The 19,327-nt window shown below is 43.6% G+C and overlaps 1 protein-coding gene across 1 annotated transcript in view; it reads right to left on the bottom strand.

Moving 5' to 3' along the window:
- Positions 1-19,327, bottom strand: part of COX10 (cytochrome c oxidase assembly factor heme A:farnesyltransferase COX10) — a 161,115-nt gene that overhangs the window by 53,325 nt on the left and 88,463 nt on the right.

Raw genomic sequence — 19,327 nt, 5'->3', positions numbered from 1 at the left:
CCCCTCGGGTCACTATTCCTCCCACTGTCAACCAGTAGTGGGGCAATATTTGTCCCAGTCACACCAACGATGGGGCACTACTTCTTCCACTGACACCAAAGATGGGGCACTACTACTTCCACCGACACCAAAGATGGGGCACTACTTCTTCCACTGACACCAAAGATGGGGCACTATCTCTCCTCCTACTAACCGCACGCACTTTTAATTTTTTTTACTTTTACTGACCATGAAGCCCGAGGAATGGTCTACTGCCACTGACGCTGGGGCATTTTATACTTCCACTGGCAACAATCCACCCCCCCACCAAAGTCTAAAGGATAGTAAACTGGCCCTTTGCTTAGAAAACTTGGAGACTCCTGCATTAAGGCAAAAACACCTTCTGTGCCGAAGGATCCCTCCAGCCCCTCCCCCCCTTATACTTACCTGAGCCCAATCTCGATCCAGTGTTGTGCACGAGAGCAGCGGCTCTCTCCTTCCTTACTGGGCAAAATGAAAGCAGCGGGAGCCATTGCGGTCAATTAAATCTATAGACATAGAGGGGGGGGGGGGGGCTCAGGACTGAGCCTGTACGAGTGCCCCCAGAGAAAGCTGTCTTCTATGGGGGGCACTCGCCGAAGGGGAGGAGCCAGGAGCGCCAGCGGGGGACCCCAGAAGACGAGGATTGGGGGCTGCTGTGTGCAATACCATAATTATGACATGTTTATTATTTTAATAAAGAAACAAAACGAAGCATTAACAATAAATTTCCACTTTTTAAACAACCTGGACATTTTCTCAGCCTTAACATTCCTTACTTTCCAAAATCCTGTGGACAGCGAGGAGTTAATGTGGCCCTTCGCGGTGCGCGGCGTGACATTGTGAGTTCAGGAGGCCAAATGTGACTGGAAATATTTGCTCAGTAATGTCACAGGTGTGATCGGAGCACAACAACAGAAAAAAATGCAAAGTTTCATCCATTCTGTTCCAAGAACAACAAAAATTAGGGAGAACAGCGGCCCCCCTGTCATCATGGCAGTACTTAGCGGTCACCATGGCGCTCTGCCTCCTAATGAGGTGGTATAATCCTACACGCCGCATGCAGCTGAACCTGTGACGAGGACCGAGGGAGATGAAAAGAAAGAAACGAAGCAGCAACACAAACACGAGGTGAGACAAGAGCCAGGATGAAAAGGGGTGCTGACAGCAGACGCTGCACCGTGTGCCGAAAAACATAAAGACCAATGTCACACCTGAGAAAACCCAGCATTACCCCCCGGACTGTGCCAACAAAGGGCACCTGTCACCCCCCCCCCCCCCCACACACACACACACACACACACACACACACCAATACAAAAACATGCAAGTCATTATATCATCACAGAAGTCATGAGAGTGCCCATGTACCGGCAGGAGCATACTCCCTCCTAAGAATCATTCTAAAACAATACATTCACATTCACTACATACTAACCGCTTCCTTTAATAAAACAAGGAGCACTATCCAAAGTACAGGAAGTCAGAACAACCAATCACAATTCTTCTTTTGGTGACCAGACTGGTTACCCTGGATAATACTGCACTTGCAATTTTGTGGGTAGAATAGCAAGGAAAGCAGAAGGTAACCTAAACGTGCAATAGAAAAAGCACGGCATTGATTGGGGTCCTGAAAGGAAGTATAGATATCGGTGTTCAGGCTGAAAGTGTCTTCCAATAACAATTGGATACAGGAGGTAAAGAGATGAACAGCTGGCACCCCAAAGTCATCCAGTTGCAAAGATATTTTTTTGCTACAGGGTGAATACACATCAGATACCCATACGCGTTTCGTCCAAAACACGTAATCATATTTACCCTGTATTCACCTTGTAGAAAATGAATATCTTTGCACCTGGATGACTTTGGGTTGCCGGATGTTTAACTCTTTAACTACTAGATAACCTCTTAAACATACCACACCATATAAAGTCACACTTTTTCTTTGTACTGTCCTGTACCCTGGTATATTATAATTCATGGTTGAGGTTTGGCCTTAAAATACTTGCGTGTGCAGCTCCACTGCAGGGAAGGCCGTTTGCTTTCCCTGGAGTTGGGGCTTTAACATGTTCTTTTTTTTTTTGCTAAGATGACTTTAAAGCTGAGCTCTGGACACAAAAACGTTCATTTAAATATATTCCTTAACAGCCACAAGAAGTATAAATCCACCTTGAAAGGACCAAATGCCTTTACAAACCCAGATATCATCTTATAACAGTAATAATGACATCATCACTGAGCTGTACATAGAGCAGAGCAGCAGGAAGGACCCAGCAGGCCCCTCCCACAACAGGCTGCCTGCAGAAAATTACAGGAGGAGGCGGAGACAAGACCAGTCATCCTGTACAAGGAGCAGAGCTGTGGGAGGGGTTCAACAGTCTCCAACCCTTACAAGTTGTATGCAGAGAACCAAGGGAGGAGGCAGAGACAAGACCAGTCACCCAGCACAAGAAGAGAGCACGGTTGTGGGAGGGGCCCCAGCAGTCTCCACCCACTACAGGCTTCCTTCAGAGAACTACAGTAGGGGGGATGGAGACAAGACCAGTCACCCTGCACAAGGATGGAGGGAGATCAGTGGGAGGGGTCCAGCAGTCTCCACCCCTTACAGGCTGCATGCAGAGAACTAAGGGAGGAGGCAGAGACAAGACCAGTCACCCTGTACAAAGAGAGAGAGCAGAGCTGTGGGAGGGGCCCAGCAGTCTCCACCCACTACAGACTGCCTGCAGAAAACTACAGTGGTGGGTGGAGACGAGACCAGTCACTCTGCACAAGGAGAGAGTAGGGCTGTGGGATGGGCCAGTAGTCTCTATCCATTATTATCTGCCTGCTGAAAACTACAGGAGGGGGCAGAGACAAGACCAGTCCCCCTGCACAAGGAGAGAGATCAGCAGTGAGTGGTCTTTATTACAGGAAGTCTTACAATGGAGATATGCAGATCTAGAAAAACCACACAAAGCTCACCAAGATTCATGGAGGAATACACACAATGAATGTGTGAAGATTATATTTTTTCCCCAGAGTTCTGCTTTAACGTCCTGCTACCATCCAGCTTATGAGGTTCAACAGTCTTCACTCTTCCATATTACTGAGGACCTGCCACCTCCCCTTTTATCTCTGTCTTTTAATGGCTACAAACCATCTCCAGTAATCAGAGTGAATTAAAAAGCTGTGAAATGGCAAACTAAAAACCCGGAGACTGAACCCAGCGAACTGTAGGTAAGGACAGACCTCTCCATCTTGTCTTCACTCTTCCGTGACAATGGACACTAATCTGTCAACGACTCCAGTTGCTCACAATTCCATACGGCTCACATGTCTGCACATCTGAATGAAGTTGGTGTTTGCAGAGAGAACTGGTTATCTGACATTTCATGTGGGGGTGAGGAGAATGACGTGTTAGTGGTTGGTGCAACAAATTCCATTTCATTATACCTTGTATTCAAGGGAGGTGAAAGTGGATGTCTATCCACACCAATCCATACAGACACATAGCAGGTATCTAGATGAAGGATGACTGCTCAAGTATGTGAGACTTCTATAGGTAGGAGAAGGTTATTATGGGGCAAGGTGCACCTGCTGTGTGTTCGTAGGGAAGCCATTTCTGTGAATGGACCAAAGGCAAGGGGTTCCCTAAAGAGTAAACCTTACCACACGCTGAACGGATTCTGCCCAGTCTTAAGGAAAGGTCCAGAGGGTGCACCACGCCGACTGACATCCTACAATTGAAAAACCGAAGGAGCCGGGTGGGAAGTGCTGGCCAAATTGCGCCTGCATCCGATGAAATGCAGGCACTGACCGAGATCAAACCTTAACCTGCTATTGTTTTTCGTTATTTTTTTATTTCTTGCTTTTACCCATATTTGTTTGTTGACATTTTTCTCCCTTGCAAGGAGAGAAAGATACAATGTATCTTTCTCTTTATTAAGGAGCAAAAAAAAATAAAAAAACACACATGGGCAGGCTGCACAGACTGATCACTGTGGCAGCCAATCAGAGGCTCTCTCAGTAATCAGGTGGCCAGGAAACAGAAGTCCCAGGTCCCAATCGTTAATACTGGATCTGGGGCTCTGGGTGATTCTGTGCTCGGAGCGTGCTTCAGAAACACATGTATGCATAAATGTGGCCCCAAGGATAAAGACCCACTTCTGTGAGGCTGCCTACGGGCAGTGGGAAAGGGGTTAAAGTGATATTAGACCCTCAGTATGTAAAGCACTTGCAGCATCTCATTTAATCACATACTTAGTGAGTATGCAACTTCTTTATCCTTGTTTATGTTCCAGTATAAAAGAGAAGTATAGGATTAACCTTTCTCCCAGAATCATAGTCCCCTAACTGGATGCAGTCGCTCCGATGTTGCATCTGGCCCCCGGGCACCTCTAAGACTGAGAACCGAGCAATCAAACACCGCAGATCGCTCGGTTCTCACAGCTCCCCGAGCAGAGAGCTGGTGGCTGTCAGTCTCTGCTCTACCCCCCTCGCTTACTGGGGCATTGGGCTGTGGAGGTAAAGGCCAGTTAGCCAGTAGCCAGTTTTCAATCCATGTACTCACCCTATGGTCCATGCCAAATGCTTTTGCAAAATCCAGATACACCACGTCTACGGGCCTTCCTTTATCTAGATGCACCACATCTCTGGGCCTTTATAAAACGTAAATATAATATATAACCTTCCTATTTACTAATGCTAGCAGCATAAGGATTAAAAACATCTCTAACCTAGTCACAAAATACCAACCTAATCGTTCTCTTCACTCCTCCCAAGACCTCCGGCTCTCAAACTCCCTTGTCACCTCATCCCATGCTCGCCTTCAGGACTTCTCCAGAGCCTCCCCCATCCTCTGGAATGCTCTACCCCAATCCGTCCGATTTTCTCCTACTTTATCCACTTTCAGACGATCCCTGAAAACTCATCTCTTCAGAGAAGCCTATCTGGCCCCCACCTAACAACTGTACATTTATCTTCTCATCAGCACATCACCCACAGTTATTACCTCTTGTATCTCTTGACCTTCCCTCTTAGATTGTAAGCTCTAAGGATCAGGGCCCTCTGATTCCTACTGTATTAAAGTGTATTGTATTTGTACTGTCTACCCTCAAGTTGTAAAGCGCTACGTAAACTGTTGGTGCTATATAAATACTGTATAATAATAATAAAAATAATAATAAAAATAGTTCATGCTGATTTAGAGAGTTTAGTTGCTTTGATAATGAACTTGCAATCCTCTGACCACAGTTTCTCCATAAAATGTTCTTTACTTCAGTCATTTTGAGTGATCAGAAAATACTTTGTGATCCTGGCATTCAGCATTCTGACCACAGCAGGTCCAATAACAGATCCGTGGTCAGTCTGTGTGCCTCAGTTCTGTGCTGCTTAGACCCGTGCCGTTCCCCCGGAGAGAAGACGGTAATCATTGTCACGGGACGACTGGATAAAAGTCCTCTTTCAGGTCTTGTTCTGTGAGTAATGTGACGTTTTAGAAATGATGTGATAACTTTGCTTCTGCTGACTTCACATATACAAAATCGGCAGCAATGACTGTCCTGCCAAGTTCAAAGCTCCGCTGTTCTTTCTACCACAAAGTAAACGAAGAACAAAGCGATTCCAGCAGCCCATATGAGAAACTCGCACAGCTAATAACCCATCACAAGGTAAAGAGGAGCAGCGGGGACTTTCTGCCTGGACACAATGACATCACACGGCGGTAATGGCTCCCTCTCTCCTCCTGTGTGCGTTCGCCGGGCCCACGTCTTAATTACCGGAGAGGTAAATGAAAGAACGTTCTGCTGAATTAGCAACGTGACATGAAAGAGAGGAACAGAAAACACTAATTACACAACGAGTGCCTTCTACCACATCAAGGGGTTAAAGGCTTCTGACTTGTAATTACGAGTGTTTCATGTCAGAGATAGCGGCACACAATGGCGCTGGGTGGTGTCTCTTGATTTGTTAGTGGCGCTTGCAGGTGCCCGTGTGATGTTTTATAGGGGACCTGCGTGCCATAGTTGTGACCGCCGTCCTTACAGAGTAGTGCCAGTAATACGCGACTCACATTTCTGAGTCCATGGGGTAGAGACCCACCTGGACCTCTTCTCTACCATCAGTGTGTCGCCCCCCCCCCCCCCACACACTCTTATTCCAGAGGCAGGGGTGACCCAGGACCTGGCGTCACGCCGTCTCCAGCTCGTTCCACCTACTTGGTCATCCAACCGTTCACAAGGGTGAGGAGCCAGGCCCAGACGGGCCGGTGTCATCCAGTGACATGATCCGCTCCACCCAATCCCAGTGCTTGCGACGCGACTTGGCCGTCGCATGACGCGCCCATTGTGGGGAGCAATCAAAGGGTGGAGGGAGTATATATAAAGGACAGATGGCGGTATGACCGGAGAGATTGGGGAAGCCTAACGAGACGCCTAGGAGGGTAGGTCATTTTGGCTTGCATGCCCTAGATATGGGATTCATTTGGTACTCTGTGATGCACTGGCTTTTTAGCAGTTATAATGGGCCCCATGTTTCTTTCTTTTTTTATTAATTACAGCATTTTAATATGCAAGTATACTGAACATCTGCTGTTAGAACTGCCCACCTAGTGATCGTCACTTCCATCCGTGGACCTGGGGACTCTGTCCAGTGAGTTTTTCTATTATTATGGCGATACTAACTACAATATATTTATCTCTATATTGACCTGATACAGTATATATATATGTTACTCTGTAGGTAGTGATAGGACTTCTCCAGAGCCTCTCCCATCCTCTGGAATGCTCTAACCCAATCTGTCCGACTTTCTCCTACTTTGTCCACTTTCGACCATCCCTGAAAACTCTCTTCACAGAAGCCTATCTGGCCCCACCTAACAACTGTACATTTACTATCTACATCAGTACATCCCCCCCCCAGTTATTACCTCTTGACCTTCTCTCTTAGAGTGTAAGCTCTAAGGTCCCATGCAGACCTGAGCGTTTTGTAGCTTGAGGCTTCAAGCTACAAAACGCTCAAGTGTGAATGGGGCCTTAGAGCTTACAATCTAAGAGGGAAGGTCAAGAGGTAATAACTGGGGGGGGGGGGGGGGTGCTGACGTAGAAAGTAAATGTACAGTTGTTAGGTGGGGCCAGCGTTTTGTAGATTGAAGCCTGAAGCTACAAAATGCTGGAGGGGAAAAAAATCAATTATTCTCTATGGAGTTGGTTCACATCTCCACTCCAAAAATGCCTGAAGCCAGAAGCTCCAAAATGCCTGAAGCTCAAACAAGTTCTGGAACTTTATATTTTTTTGGGGGGTAGATTTTGGCGTTTTTCCTGCTTTTTACATTGGTGACCTTTTGACCTGTACAAAATCGACCGCAAAAACGTGGCAAAATCACGCGACTTTCTGCCTGAAAATGCTAGGCTGAGGTGTAAATGGGGCCTAAGGAGCAGGGCCCTTTGATTCCTACTGTATTGTTTATGTATTGTCTACCCTCATGTTGTAAAGCGCTGCATAAACTGTTGGTGCTATATAAATCCTGTATAATAATAATAATAATAACATGCGAACACACCATACATTTCCTAGTATATCAGGCCTGTTGGATGCCTCCGATGTTCTGGTGCCTCGGGCCTAGGTGACTAATCTGAGTCCCGGAGATCCACATGTTCCCCCCATGACAGGTCATAGCAAAATCTTCATCAATTTTTCCCCTTTGGTTATGGAGCATATGGTTGGGGACATTAGTACATTTTTTTTTTTCTTTTTAATACTACTTTCAATATCTTTTCTAGTATGTTTAGTATCTCCCTGGTCATTCTCTCCTTTTATACTCCAGCGCCCGCCCAGGGAGGTTGTGTGCCTATGTGTTTTTTGCGTTTGAGGTGGGTCCCACACGCTTAAAGTGCAGTTGCAGTTTTAAAAATTAAATGTTAATAATGGTATGTATAATGTACAATTTTGTAAATGATTATTTCTTTCGTTGTAGATGAGTACTATATGGTTTCCTTAAGCCTTGAAGCAAAAATTGGCGAAACGCGTCGGAAAGGAGGACCTATTCCATTAGTACCCTCTATGTAGCTACTCGTTCACTACTTGGTGTTAGGCACTTGGTATCCTTTTAATGAGACGCATAACAGCGTTATAATTTTTTATATGTACGGTAATAAAGTTGTAACTTTTTTGTATCATTCTGGTGTATGCTCCTTTCTGGCCTGTATAGTCCGACAAAGTCTCTCCTTCTTCGCTTGTGTATACATTACGGATGATGGCCTATGAGTGCCGCAACATTTGTTTAAATTCTTGCTGAATCCGCCAAAATTCCAAATGTGGGTGGTCCTGTAGGCACCACCTGACTCAAAACAAAGATTTAAAATGGCAGGAGCCAGGGTAGGAAATTGATGGCCGATCACAGACTGTATCCAATCAGATGCAGCCACTTTTCAGGTATTCAGACAGATGCAGGTACCAGTGTCTGAATACAAGAGCCAACAGACATTCCTGCATGCACCCGATCGACCTTTTTCCAGGTTTGGGGGACGCATGGGAACAAGTTTGAGCCAATGATTTCAGCTGACACCTGCTGATCGGCTGTGTCCAATCACAGAGACTTCTGTGTATAGTTCTGTGTACAGTGAACAGCAATCTGGCTGTTTCTTCTCCCTGCGACATTGCGGCGGCCAGATCGGACACTTTTGACACTTTTTTGGGACCATTGACATTTATAAAGCGATCAGTGCTATAAAAATGCACTGATTACTTTATAAATGTCAGTGGCAGGGAAGAAGTTAACACTAGGGGGCGGAGGAGGCGGAGCTTTCTTACAATGGACGGCAGAACAGATTGCATACACAGCGGGAGACACGCTCTGTTTTAGTAATGAAAGGTACGGCTGCAGATTGGCACAGTGACACTAGACATGGGCACAGTGACACTAGACATGGGCACAGTGACACTAGACATGGGCACAGTGACACTAGAGCACAGTGACACTAGAGATTGGCACAGTGAGACTACAGATGGGCACAGTGAGACCACAGATGGGCACAATTAGACTGCAAATGGGCACAGTGAGGCTGCAGATGGGCATTATTTGCCCAGTAGCTGCTGTATTTTCCCACCCTCGGCTTATACTCGAGTCAATAGGTTTTCCCAATTTGTTTGAGGTAAAATTAGGTGCCTCGGCTTATATTCGGGTCGGCCTACACTCGAGTATAGACGGTATTTAGGTACAGTGATCAAATAATTGGCAGTTAGAGCAGAACTGAATAGCAAAAAATGCTCTGGTAAAACCTTCCGGAGGTCAAGTGGTTAATACGTTTTATTTTAAGCTTTTTTTTTTTTCAATCAGCATGTGATTCAGAATAACTTTAGTAAAACAAGCAAAAAAAAATCCAAATACACTAACATCAGTAATAAAAAGCAAACAAAAATACAGGGGGGTGCGCAGAGCAGAGAGCCGCTGACTGACAGTCACCAGCTCTCTGCTCAGGGAGCTCTGAGGACCGATCGATCAGCGGTGTTCTCAGTGTTGGAGCCGGTGGGGGACAGATGCTGAATCCACCTAGGTAAGTACAGTTCCCAAAAAATAAAATCCCATACTTCTCTTTTAAAACTTCAAACGTTCTGCATTTATTATATATGTGAAGTGTAATCCTTGACATAAAGTTCCATAATCAACGGGGAAGCAAAAAAAGTTTTAGCTAGTGGAGTCTGAAGGTCTATGGGTGGTGGGGGGCCGTCTACCGCTGTTGCCTGGCTGATGATACATTAAAAAGGAGAATATAACTGCTCTCAGCAAAAGATTCCGGAACCTTCTCCCAACATTTTCAGCTTTCATAGAAACAACCATAGAGCTGCTGTCCAACGATCTGACTTATTTATGTACGTTAAAGGGAAAAACTATTTAGATAAAAATAAAGAGTTTGAAAACTTTTCTTCTTTAATGGAATCTTGTTAATTGGAAAGCAGAGAATATTGGCTTTCTCAGGCTGACTGCGGACGGAGTCATTATGTGATAGCAATAATAAGCTTCCTGTAGAGAAGTGCTGCGGGCCCAATAAACCAAGATGAAGAAGTGACACTCTCAGGTAGAAGAAAGCAGCAAGTAGATACACACCGAGGGGGGGGGGGGGTGGGGTAGAGACACATTATAGCAGAATAGGGGCCTAAACAAGGCAGCCCCCCCACCCCCCCTTTTGAATTTGAGTTTTTGCATTTGTTACAAAGCTCTAATGAGCGGCCCTCTGATTACCACTGTATTAAAGTGTATTGGATTTGTACTGTCTACCCTCAAGTTGTAAAGTGCTGCGTAAACTGTGGGCGCTATATAAATCCTGAATAATAATTATAATTCAGGTGGAATTGAAAAAAATTCAACAAACATTGGAGGAGAAGGGGGGGGGAGGTAACTTAGCCGCAGGGAGTCATATTGGATCTACGAGACCAAGGTTCTCACACCTGCGGGCCTAAATGTCGAGCTTGATTTGAACTGTTTTATTTCTGATCATTGAAAAAAATTTTGTCTAGTTTTTTTTTTTTAGATTAATAAATGTTACTTTGTATTTGCTTCTTTTTGAAAAAAAAAAACAGCTGTGGTTATGTGTTGAGTTTTTTTTATATTAATTTTATATAATATATATTTTTTAAAGTACACCTGCCTTTACACACACATGAACTTAAATGGCATCCCAGTCTCAGTCCAAATGGGGCTTGGCCCCTTAGTTCCAGTGAAGGGAACTCTTAGGCCCCTTTCACACTGGGGTCGGTGGGGGCATCGGCGGTAAAACAGCGCTATTTTTAGCGCCGCTTTACCAGCATTATTAGGCCGCTAGCGGTGCGGTTTTAACCCCCGCTGGCAGATGAAAAAGGGTTAAAACCGCCCGCAAAGCGCCGATATGCCAGCGGTATAGCCGCGCTGCCCCATTGATTTCAATGGGCAGGAGCGGTTTAGGAGCAGTGAATACACCGCTCCTTCACCGCTCCTAAGATGCTGTTTGCAGGAGTTTTTTTTTCTCTCCTGCCAGCGCTCCAGTGTGTAGGCCCTCGGGCTTTCACACTGGAGAAACAGTAGCGGCAGTTTTAGGTCGGTTTGCAGGCGCCTGCAAACCGCCCCAGTGTGAAAGGGGCCTTAAGGCCCCAGCATACCAAGACATTTTGGACAATTTCATGCTCCCAACTTTGTGGGAACAGTTTGGGGATGGCCTCTGGCTCTAATCAGGTGCTTCAAAAAAACCCCTCCCCCCCATTGTTATCCATGCGTCCGACAAGGGGCCGGACGCATGTATAGGAGGGGGGGGCGACACCTGTGCACCCTTAATAGGTCGCCCCTGCACTTAACCCCAACTGGTGGTATCCTGCTGGTTCTGTGGGCTCATCAACGGAAGGCGAAAAGAGGGCGGAGTCCACTTGATGACCCTCCCTCTTGTCACTGCACCATTCCCAACAATTAAAATAGGGGATGAAAGATCAAGTTCTTATAACTGTACCAAGGAAATGGTCACCTACCACTACAGGAATTTAGTGAGCAGACAGGTAGAGAAAATAAATAACAGAATGAACATTGAAGCCAGTCGGCAGGCAGGCTCTGTCCTCATGACCGATTCAGTGCACAATGTTCATGTTATAATGGAGTGTGCCTTTTAGTTTGTAGTGACTGGATACTCCCAGGAGGATAAAATGTACAGGAAGGTCCCCCCCCCCCCCCTAAGGGCTGAGCCAGGATCACAGAGTGGTTTGGTTTTGGGGTGAGAGGTTAGGCCGGAGCCTGTTCTAAGTGTTTGTTTATGAACTGTATAAACACGGCCCTCAAAGGGAGGAATGTGTCTCTCCTCAACCTCACAGGCCGTCAATCCAATGACCTTCCCCGATCAATACTTTGAACACACAGATAGGACAAAGATGGGAAACTCGAGTTCAAAAGCACAACCAATGCTGGAGGGCTTCACTCCATGTCATGTTTCAAGTGGTTAGTGATAAGACTTTGCCTTACCTCAGGTGGAGCACAACGTCTACAACCATTGCTTACATCTACTTGTCTCATCTATAGGGATGTCACAGATCGCCAAGGAGCAAAGTTCACAGAAATCATTCATTTCAAAAACTACAATCTCTGTACAATGTTATACTACATGCATACATACACTATATTACCAAAAGTATTGGGACACCTTCCTTTATACACACACATGAACTTTAATGACATCCCAGTCTTAGTCCGTAGGGTTCAATATTGAGTTGGCCCCCCCTTTGCAGCTATAACAGCTTCACCTCTTCTGGGAAGGCCGTCCACAAGGTTTAGGAGGGTGTCTATGGGAATGTTTGACCATTCTTCCAGAAGAGCATTTGTGAGGTCAGGCACTTGATGTTGGACGAGAAGGCCTGGCTCACAGTCTCCGCTATAATTCATCCCAAAGATGTTCTATCGGGTTGTGGTGCCAGCAAGTCAAGTTCCTCCACCCCAAACTCCCGGGCACAGTCAAGTTTCTCCACCCCAAACCTTGCTTTATGCACTGGTCAAAATCATTTGGTGGAGGGGGGATTATGGTGTGGGGGTTGTTTTTCAGGGGTTGGGCTTGGCCACTTAGTTCCAGTGAAAGGAACTCTTAAGGCATCAGCAGACCAAGACATTTTGGACAATTTCATGCTCCCAACTTTGTGGGAACAGTTTGGGGATGGCCAACCATCAAAAAAGTTATAAATTGATTTGCATTTTAATGAGTGAAATAAGTATTTGACCCCTTCGCAAAACATGACTTAGTATTTGGTGGCAAAACCCTTGTTGGTAATCACAGAGGTCAGACGTTTCTTGTAGTTGGCCTCCAGGTTTGCACACATCTCAGGAGGGATTTTGTCCTCTTTGCAGATCCTCTCCAAGTCATTAAAGTTTCCAGGCTGACGTTTGTTAAGTCGAACCTTCAGCTCCCTCTACATATTTTCTATGGGGTTAAGGTCTGGACACTGGCTAAGCCACTCCAGGACCTTAATGTGCTTCTTCTTGAGCCACTCCTTTGTTGCCTTGGCGCGTGTGTTTTGGGTCATTGTCATGCTGGAATTCCCATCCACAACCCATTTTCAATGCCCTGGCTGAGGGAAGGAGGTTCTCACCCAAGATTTTATGGTACATGGCCCCGTCCATCGTCCCTTTGATGCAGTGAAGTTGTTCTGTCCCCTTAGCAGAAAAACACCACCAAAGCATAATGTTTCCACCTCCATGTATAACGGTGGGGAGATGGTGTTCTTGGGGTCATAGGACCTCCATGTATGACGGTGGGGGATGGTGTTCTTGGGGTCATAGGACCTCCATGTATGACGGTGGGGGATGGTGTTCTTGGGATCATAGGACCTCCATGTATGATGGTGGGGGATGGTGTTCTTGGGGTCATAGGATCTCCATGTATGACGGTGGGGGATGGTGTTCTTGGGGTCATAGGACCTCCATGTATGACGGTGGGGGATGGTGTTCTTGGGGTCATAGGACCTCCATGTATGACGGTGGGGGATGGTGTTCTTGGGGTCATAGGACCTCCATGTATGACGGTGGGGGATGGTGTTCTTGGGATCATAGGACCTCCATGTATGATGGTGGGGGATGGTGTTCTTGGGGTCATAGGACCTCCATGTATGACGGTGGGGGATGGTGTTCTTGGGGTCATAGGACCTCCATGTATGACGGTGGGGGATGGTTTTCTTGGGGTCATAGGCAGCATTCCTCCTCCTCCAAACACGGTGAGTTGAATTGATGCCAAAGAGCTTGATTTGGTCTCATCTGACCACAACAATTTCAACCAGTTCTCCTCTGAATCATTCAGATGTTCATTAGCAACTTCAGACGGACCTGTACATGTGCTTTCTTGAGTAGGGGGATCTTGTGGGGGCTGCAGGATTTCAGTCCTTCACAGTGTAGTGTGTTACCGATTGTTTTCTTGGTGACTATGGTCCCAGCTGAGATCATTGACAAGAGTCTCCCGTGTAGTTCTGGGCTGATTCCTCACCGTTCTCCTGATCATTGAACCTCCACGAGGTGAGACCTTGTATGGAGCCCCAGACCGAGGGAGATTGACAGTTATTTTGTGTTTCTTCCATTTGCGAATAATCGCACCAGGGGGGGGGGTAAGAACAGAGGGAGTGTGCGCAGTCAGCACACTTAACAAGTGCCTATGACAGGTCCAGCGGCTGTATAAAACCCCCGCAGCACCACAAGACTACCGTTGCGGGGGTGTGGGAGGGGCCGAGGATGGAATATTTCCGTCACCAGCAGAAGAGACCGTTCTCAATAAAAGGTAAGTCCTGTCCCTCGTGCGGATTTAAAAATAAATAAAATGCGGCTTTACGTTCCCGTCCTGTAGAGAGTTGTCACTGGAGCGACTTTCCCCCACTAGAAAGTTCCCCCTCCATTCCTGTTCAATTGACAACTCACATTTTTTGGACTTTCCCTCAACGATAAAAGTCATCAGGACAGATAGGGCGGGATTTACTAAAACTGGAGAGAGCAAAATCTGGTGCAGCTCTGCATCAGAAACCAATCTGCTTCCAGGTTTTATTGTCAAAGTTTTATTGAACAAGCTGAGGTCAGAAGCTGATTGGCTGCCATGCACAGCTGCATCAGATTTTTGCATTCTCCAGTTTTAGTAAATTGGCCCCGAAGTGCGAATCTCCCCAACCGCAGGGAAACGCACAAAAACAAAATCTGGCAGGGGACCTAAGTGCCCCCCCCCCCCCCCCCTCCATTCCATCCACAAGTGGAGAATAAAAATGGCCTTTAGATACACTTAAAAGAAAAGTGAATAGAAAGGAAAGGTGACATAACCCGTGTGATGTGATGGTTTGGTAGGCGACTCTCTGACCCTGGGATGTCACTGGGAACAAAGTCCCGGAGTCCATTGTGAGACGTTTATAAACATGACAGAAGTAATGAGGAGGGACTCACATTACACCAATAATGTAACCGGATATATAACACCGGGAGACAAGAGATGTTCTGGAGAAAATGGGAAATCGTTTAATGTAAAGACTGAACTTTGAGCACAAATCTTTTATAGAAATATAATTCTCAATAGCCACAAAGCATATATATCCACCCTGTGTGCAAACAAACCCAGATATTACCATGTAAAAGGATCAGCATCATCACTGTGCTCTACAACAGCCGGAGAGCAAAGCAGAGCTGTGGGAGGGGCCCAAGAGGCTCCACCCACCACAGAAAACTACAGGAGGGGGCGGAGACAAGACCAGTCACCCTGCAGGAGAGCAGAGCTGTGGGAGGGGCCTAGGGGGCTCCACCCACTACAGAAAAACTACAAGAGGGGCGGAGACAAGACCAGTCATCCTGCACAAGGAGAGAGAGCAGAGCTGTGGGAGGGGCTAGCAGGCTCCACCCACTACAAAAACCTACAGGAGGGGGGCGGAGACAAGACCAGTCACCCTGCAGAAGGAGAGAGCAGATTTGTGGGAGGGGTCCAGGATGCCAAAGTGTCATACACATGTAAAAGGAATATTTTTCATAAAATATGAAAGAGGAAGAGGAATTTTTTTTTTTTAATTATTTTTTATAAAAATGCCTGACACCTGGATGAGGAATATTATATAAAATGTCAGAGATCTGATGAGGATTATTTTATGAAAAATATTCCTTTTACATGTGTATGACACTTTGGCCTCCTGGACCTTTCTAGTAGAGGAATATTTTTTTTATAACATGTCAGACTCGGACCAGGAATATGTTTTACAACATGCCTCAGAACTAGAAGAATATCTTTATACAATTTCTGGATCATAAACAAGGAATAGAAGACTTGAAGGAAGAATATTTTGATAACAAGTCAGACTTGGACAAGGAATATTTTTTTATAACATGCCTTAGACACGGAAGAATAATTTTTATACAATGTCTGCAAGAGGAATAATTTATAACTAATGTGAGGACTAGAAGAATATTTTTTATAACATGTCTGAGCCCTGGATGAGGAATATTATTTATAATATTTCTGAGTTCTGAAAAAATAATATTTTTTTTTTTACTAAAATGTCTGAGCCCTGGAAGAGGAATGTTTTATAACATTTATGAAGTTTACAGGAGGAATATGTTTAATAACATATCTGAGACTTGGACGAGGAATATTTTCTGAAACGTTTTCAAGACCTGGAAGAAGAATATTATATATAAAATGCCCTGGAAGAGGAATATTTTTTATAACAGGTCTGGAAGAAGATTTTTTTTTTAAATAAAATGCCTTGGAAGAAGAGGAATATTTTTTATAACAGGTCTGGAAGAAGATTTTTTTTTTAAATAAAATGCCTTGGAAGAAGAGGAATATTTTTTTTTTAACAGGTCTGGAAGAAGAATATTTTTTTATAAAATGCCCTGGAAGAGGAATATTTTTTATAACAGGTCTGGAAGAGGAATATTTTTTATAACAGGTCTGGAAGAGGAATATTTTTTTATAAAATGCCCTGGAAGAGGAATATTTTTTATAACAGGTCTGGAAGAAGAATATTATATATAAAATGCCCTGGAAGAGGAATATTTTTTATAACAGGTCTGGAAAAAGATTTTTTTTTTAAATAAAATGCCTTGGAAGAAGAGGAATATTTTTTATAACAGGTCTGGAAGAAGATTTTTTTTTTTAAATAAAATGCCTTGGAAGAAGAGGAATATTTTTTTATAACAGGTCTGGAAGAAGAATATTTTTTTATAAAATGCCCTGGAAGAGGAATATTTTTTATAACAGGTCTGGAAGAGGAATATTTTTTATAACAGGTCTGGAAGAGGAATATTTTTTTATAAAATGCCCTGGAAGAGGAATATTTTTTATAACAGGTCTGGAAGAGGAATATTTTTTTATAAAATGCCCTGGAAGAGGAAAATTTTAGTAACAGGTCTGGAAGAAGATTTTTTTTTTTAATAAAATGCCTTGGAAGAAGAGGAATATTTTTTTATAACAGGTCTGGAAGAAGAATATTTTTTTATAAAATGCCCTGGAAGAGGAATATTTTTTATAACAGGTCTGGAAGAGGAATATTTTTTATAACAGGTCTGGAAGAGGAATATTTTTTTATAAAATGCCCTGGAAGAGGAATATTTTTTATAACAGGTCTGGAAGAGGAATATTTTTTTTATAAAATGCCCTGGAAGAGGAAAATTTTAGTAACAGGTCTGGAAGAAGATTTTTTTTTTTTTAATAAAATGCCTTGGAAGAGGAATATTTTTATAACAGGTGTCTGGAAGAAGAATATTATATATAAAATGCCCTGGAAGAGGAATATTTTTTATAACAGGTCTGGAAGAAGATTTTTTTTTTTAAATAAAATGCCTTGGAAGAAGAGGAATATTTTTTATAACAGGTTTGGAAGAAGAATATTTTTATTAAAATGCCCTGGAAGAGGAATATTTTTTATAAAATGCCCTGGAAGAAGAATATTTTTATTAAAATGCCCTGGAAGAGGAATATTTTTTATAACAGGTCTGGAAGAGGAATATTTTTTTATAAAATGCCCTGGAAGAGGAAAATTTTAGTAACAGGTCTGGAAGAAGATTTTTTTTTTTTAATAAAATGCCTTGGAAGAGGAATATTTTTATAACAGGTGTCTGGAAGAAGAATATTTTTTTTAAAAAGGCTTAGGAAGAGGAATATTGTTTTTTTTTAAATGCCCTGGAAGAAGAATATTATTTTTGTAACAGGTCTGGGAGAATATTTCTTTCTTTCTTTTTTATAAAATGCCTTGGAAGAGGAATATTTTTGTAACAGGTCTGGAAGAAGAATATTATTTATAAAATGCCCCGGAAGAGAAATATTTTTGTAACATTCCAACCACAGTTTTTTTAAATGTCCATAATTAAAAAACAAACTGCTCAGTGACAAAAAAAAATATATAATGCTCAAGTGAAAATACTAACAAATTATAATAATAATAAATTATACCCAAGGGTGAAGAACCCGTTTCAAACACTGATTATAAAACGTCTACAAAAGTAGCAAAAAAACAAAAAACAAAGCCCCCCCCCAAAAAAAAAAAAATAGAGAGAAGTTTACTCCTAAATATAAACAAGTAAGTTTACGGGATTAAATACAAATAAAAACACTTTAGTTAGACATAAACCCAGATGACATTATTACAACACAAAATCAGAAATGCCAGACCAATGAAATAGAACTACATTAATGAGAAAATGTGCGCATACAATTTTTAATTGTAAAAAAAAAAAACAATTATGTTAAGAACCCAAAAAAATGAACAATTATCCAGAAAATACGAGCTAAAAAAAAAAGAAAAAAAAAAAAAAAAACATTTAATGGAAATAAAAGTAGACACAGAAACACAATGTAGCAATAATATCAAACAAAAATCTAAATAAAATATTACTATAAATGTCATAACATTTTCTCTATTCTTTTTAAAAAAGAAAGAAAAAGGGTTCTAGTTCTAGAGAAGCTCAACATGTAAAATGATGGCAAATTAAGGAAAACAAAAATGGCCCCTATTGTGACCGCGCCAAGAGTTGCTTTGCATTCTAATCCTGTAATTGGCCGATTCTCGGAGAATCCACAATGGTGACCACATGAAAAGAGCCCAGAAGGTAATTGACATCAATCGTTTCTTGCAACTAAGAGCTCTCTGAAGGTTTGACACCAAAGTATGTGCAACAAAAAGTCTGAAGAAAAGCAAAGGCCGGTGGGAAAAGAAACATTTTCTTAACTTGGGAAAGAAAAAAAAAAAAAAAAAACCTAAAAAAAATCAGGAATATTTTGGTGCGGACAGAGCAGCGGTGGGATTTCAAGGAACGTGAATATTAGATCTCTGCATTTTTTTTTTACAGAAGTTTTAACATACAACTTGCTACATCTGGACCGCAAAAGAGATATTTGAGAAGCCCGACAGAGGAAAGTTTGGGGAGGAGCGGGCGGACTCGGAGCTAAGCTGTAAAAGAAAAGGAAAACACATTAATCCGCAGGGATTGGAGCTATGCGATTAAATAGGCAATCATTGGCTTCTTAATGATAAAGGAGCGGAGCGGCTCCCCGTCCCTGCGACATCGGATATCCTCGCTAAGCGCCTATAATATGCAGCCATATGGACGGCCTGCCCACACACTTGGCACCTGTTGGTTTATAGATCACCCCGTACATCATTCCTGCGATGTGGCCCCCCCCCCCGCCTGGGCCGCGGCCCCCCGAGCCCCCCCCCCCGAACCGCGGCCAAGAGTCTCTCTATACACAGAAGAGCACACGTGCGCTCCGCATTTCTAAATTATTACTCTTCTCTTGCTCTCCATGAACGGATACGTTGGCGAGTTTTCTATACAGATTTATCCGGGAAATATACTAAGGGCCGGATTACAACACAAATA

Source organism: Aquarana catesbeiana, linkage group LG12, assembly GCF_042186555.1.
Source record: "Aquarana catesbeiana isolate 2022-GZ linkage group LG12, ASM4218655v1, whole genome shotgun sequence".
NCBI classification, from domain to species: Eukaryota; Metazoa; Chordata; class Amphibia; order Anura; family Ranidae; genus Aquarana; species Aquarana catesbeiana.
The sequence above is the reverse complement of the archived record's forward strand: the minus strand, read 5'-3'. Positions and strand labels throughout refer to the sequence as shown.